Source organism: Schistocerca serialis, chromosome 4, assembly GCF_023864345.2.
Source record: "Schistocerca serialis cubense isolate TAMUIC-IGC-003099 chromosome 4, iqSchSeri2.2, whole genome shotgun sequence".
Classification (NCBI taxonomy): domain Eukaryota; kingdom Metazoa; phylum Arthropoda; class Insecta; order Orthoptera; family Acrididae; genus Schistocerca; species Schistocerca serialis.
This window is the reverse complement of record NC_064641.1, coordinates 135,625,233-135,629,785: the sequence shown is the minus strand read 5'-3', so window position 1 is coordinate 135,629,785 and position 4,553 is coordinate 135,625,233.

Genomic DNA, 4,553 nt, shown 5'->3' with positions numbered 1-4,553 from the left:
TTTGGATGATGTTATTCCGTGCTCCAATTTTTGCAGTGGTGTTCTCCAGATGTTTTCGGTAAGAAAGAGTGTGGTCCAATGTTATACCTAAGTACTTTGGAAACTTATTATGTTTGAGGTTGGTGTTTCCGAGTTTTATGTTAATAATTTCATTTGACATTTTGTTATTAAGATGGAATGTAGATACTTCAGTTTTGTTAGGGTTTGGCTTGAGTCTCCATTTCTTGAAATAATTGTATAGTATTTCAATGTCATTATTAACAACTTCCTCCGTATTGAAGAGATACTTGTCTCTGGTAGCCAGTGCTATGTCATCCGCATAGCAAAATTTTCTTGACTTTGTATTTGGGAGATCGGCTATATAGAGGTTAAACAGAAGAGGGGCCAATATGGAGCCTTGCGGAAGCCCGTTGTTAATAAGTTTTGTTTTGCTTGTCTTTCCATTTAGGGTGACCTGGAAGGTTCTGTTACTCAGCATATTATGTATTAAGGATGTTAGAATCTGGCAAGGAATCACTCTTAAGAGTTTGTAAATTATTCCATCTCTCCAAACAGTATCATATGCAGATGTTAAGTCTAGAAATACAGCACTTGTTTTCAATTTCTGTTGAAAGCCAGCTTCTATGTAGGATGTTAATGCCAGAACTTGGTCACAGCCACTACAGCCAGGTCTGAAGCCTGCCTGTTCTGTAGGTAAGTTCTCCATAATAATGCCGCTAATTCGATTATGGACAAGTCGTTCGAGAAGTTTGTATGTACAGCTAAGAAGTGCTACTGGTCTGTAGCTTAGCGGTTGGTCTGCTGGTTTCCCTGGTTTCAGCAAAGCTATTATTCTTGCCTTTTTGAATTCTCTAGGGAGATGGTTTGTAGTCAAAATGTTGAAAAAGAAACTTGCCAGCCATTTGACTACGTTTTTTCCAGCGTAGGTTAGAAATCCTGGATGTATGTTGTCAAAACCTGGGGCTTTGCCCGGTTTCATATCCTTGATTAAGAGCTTTAGGTTTAACATCACTTAACATATGAATGTCATCTCATAAACTCTCTGTTCTGTTCTTCTAACTGTTCCCCTGTTTGATTTTAACATTTTATACTCGACTGCAAGGAGAGATATCTCTCAATAATTATTTACATGTGTTTTGTCCCCTTTTTGTTTAATGAAAGAATAAGCGCTATTTTCCATTTGTCTGGTGTTTGTTCGTTTTCCAAGACGCTTACAATTCCTTTTGTAGTTGCTTGACTGTTCAATCACCTGTATTTTCTACATGTCTGCCACCAAATTGTCTTATCCCATGACTCTGGACTCGCATTCGGGAGGACGACGGTTCAATCCCGCGTTCGGCCATCCTGATTTAGGTTTTCCGTGATTTCCCTAAATCGATCCAGGTAAATGCCGGGATGGTTCCTCTGAAAGGGCACGGCCGACTTCCTTCCTCGTCCTTCCCTAATCCGATGAGACTGATGACCTAGATGTTTAGTCTCTTCCTCCAAAACACCCACCCACTCTTATCCCACAGCTTTGTTACTTCTTAGTTCTTTAATAACTTGGAGAATTTCCTGGAAATGAGGCGGTTGTGAATCATCAAATTTATGTTAAGGAACCGGCTTTAGCAATTTCTCATTCTGTTCTTTACAGTTTCTGAAAGTATATTGCCAGTATTCTACAGTTTTCCTGACTATTTAGGAACAAGCTTCCTTTCTCGTCTTTGAAACACAGATTTGGTGGTTGATATTTTTGCAAATTAGATTTAAAAGCTTTGTAGAATGAAGTCCTATTCCTTTTCTGGAATTCCTCATGAAGTTGCAAAAGTTGATCCTTCTCATGGCTCTGTTTAATTTATCTCACAATATTAGCTGTCAGCGATTTTTGTCTTTCAAATACAACACAATCTTCTGGATTTTTTTTTTTTAAGAGTAACATTTAATTCAAGTTATAGAATGAAGGCTTTCACGACTGAATGACATAGCTGCTGGTAAACCTTTCAGGATGTGAGATCATGGTAAAAGAAACTCTTCTGTTCCTGACGTTTCATCCAGGACTGCGCTGGACATCCCCAGAGGTCTGCAAGACTCAGCAGAAGAGCGCTTCTGAGGATGTCCAGCGCAGTCCTGGAAGAAACGTCAGGAACAGGAAAGTTTCTTGGACTGTGATCTTACACCCAAAAAGGCTTACCAGCAGCTAATCCAAGTTAGCTTTCTTATTTATAATGCTTACTCACATAGTGAATTCCACCATCAGTGTATCTTTGTTCTTTACTATGGCAACTACATAAGCTGACTTGATCAATTTAGACTGAATTTGGCGCAAACTTTCCGATTGTACATCAACTTCTCTTTTCTTTTTTCTTGTCATTCAGTATTTCTATATCTGTTCTTAACGTTTTGATAATTTTTTCTGTTCTGTATATGAGTTTCATTTTTATAGTAGTAAGAGAATGGTTTATACAGGGTGTATCATAATTAATGGCGTAAACACATACAGTTGAAAGTACACAATACCAGGAGCAAGAAAGTCTCAGTAAACATAGGGTCAAAAATGCATACCTTAAGAGCTATGAGCAATTTTTCATCTTCGATACTGTGAAACAAATTTCTTCTACTGCAAGTTCTTTGCTTTCCATATTTTGAGAACTGGTAGTATGGACCAAAAGAAGAAAAAAAGTCCATTAGACATGTGCTCTAAAATGCATTCCTTAACAGCTATGAGCACTTGTTCATCTTTGCTAGTTTGTAACACAATTCTTGTAATGATCAAGTGCTCATAACTTTTAAGGTATGCATTTTAGAGAACATGTTTGTAAGACTTTTACTTCTTATTTTGCTCCATACTACCACTTCTCAAAATATGGAAAGCAAAGAACTTGCAGTAGAAGAGATCTGTTTAACAGTATCAAAGTCGAAAAACTACTCCTAGCTTTTAAGGTATGCATTTTCGATCCTATATTTACTGAGACTCTTTTGATTCTAGTAACATGTACTTTCAACTGTATGCGTTTACGCCATCAATTATGATGCACCCTGTATATTTACTGCCTTTTTAACTTGTACAAAAGAGGTACTCACTTAGTTAAAATGAAATATTCTCCTAAATGTGAATTTGGCGATTTCCATGTTTACTGTTCCTTGGAAGTTTTTAAAAAGTTGTGGAAATCAACCAGAGATTGAATTTTTTCCACAGTTCTATGAGTCTTATTTTTTCCACAGTTCTATGAGTCTTTTTACAGTCTTATTTGTTTTTTGAGAACTGAATATTCTCTAACAGTTTTACTATATTTTTGTGTTTTCATGTTTGTGCAGTATAGTGACCCAGTAGTATTATTTATTGTTCCTTGACCTTTTAGACATTTCGTGCCCAAGAGCTTCCCAGAAGCATGCCACTTTTTTTTTTTTTTTTTTTAATTATTTTCGTTAATTTTGGCACGGAAATTTAAAGTATGTGATTCGTTCACACATCAGAGGGTTAAAACTGAAAGGCTCTCATTTGGTGAATAAGAATCTGGTAGAAATCACGTTTCATTTGTGAATGATAAATCCCACTCCTAGGTGTGGGATCCATTTTCTCATTGGATTTCATGCATTTTTACCCTTGAAAATTCTATATCCTTCGAATTTCATTGTTTTTTCATCCATAAATCTGGTTTCTTGCAAGGCTAAGAGTTGGATTTGGTATTTGTCCAGAACTTTAATGCATTGTTTCAATTTTCCTGGTATAAAACAGTGTTGACATTTAATGTTAAAAATCCTTTGTGCTATTAACTTATTATTGAGTTCAGTATGTGCAGTATATTCTTAATGGCATGTTGTTTTTGGGTCTCCAGACGGTGTTGGCCTGCTACTGCCACTTTTTTTTGGGGGGGGGGGGTGAGGAGATTGCTTGTGGCTTCTTCTTTGCTATTGGATGCTGCTGACTTACTTCTGCTAACTCGTTTGCAGGTGAGTCGATTGACTTTCTTGTACTGGTAGCAACTTCTACACACAGATTTACTGTTGGGCCAGTACCATCATCTGTTAGACCTGCCAATGTAACATATAAGTTATTTGAGTTGTCAAGTCAACAGGTTGGTCTTATTGCCAGAAGGGCTTTTCCACATGCATATTAGTTGTTACAAGTTGAGAAAACTGGTAGAGAGAATATGCAAGTTTTCAGTGCACCTGAAAATCCAGCTCTATTTTTTCGATCGTCTTCTCTTACACAGACACATCTATCAATATGCACTTGTAATTTCATCAAACTATTATTATGTCAGAATATTTTAGTAGAATATTTTCTGAGTGTTATTCTGATTCTTACATGATAGATATACAGTATTTTTGCAACTAGAAAAATGATCAGAATTAATTATGTAGAAATTTGAGGCTTTTTTGCGGCTGGTCAGTAGTATAATTTGCGGGCTAATTTCAGTTTCTTATATTTTAAAGTTGGAAAATCATTCATATCCAGTTTGTCTGCAAAACGATCCAAAGGGTTTATGCACACACAACATCGGTGACGCCACTCGAGGGAAGGCCAAGTGTTTTCATGTTTGTTGCATGTGGCAAACCTGCTTCAGATTTTG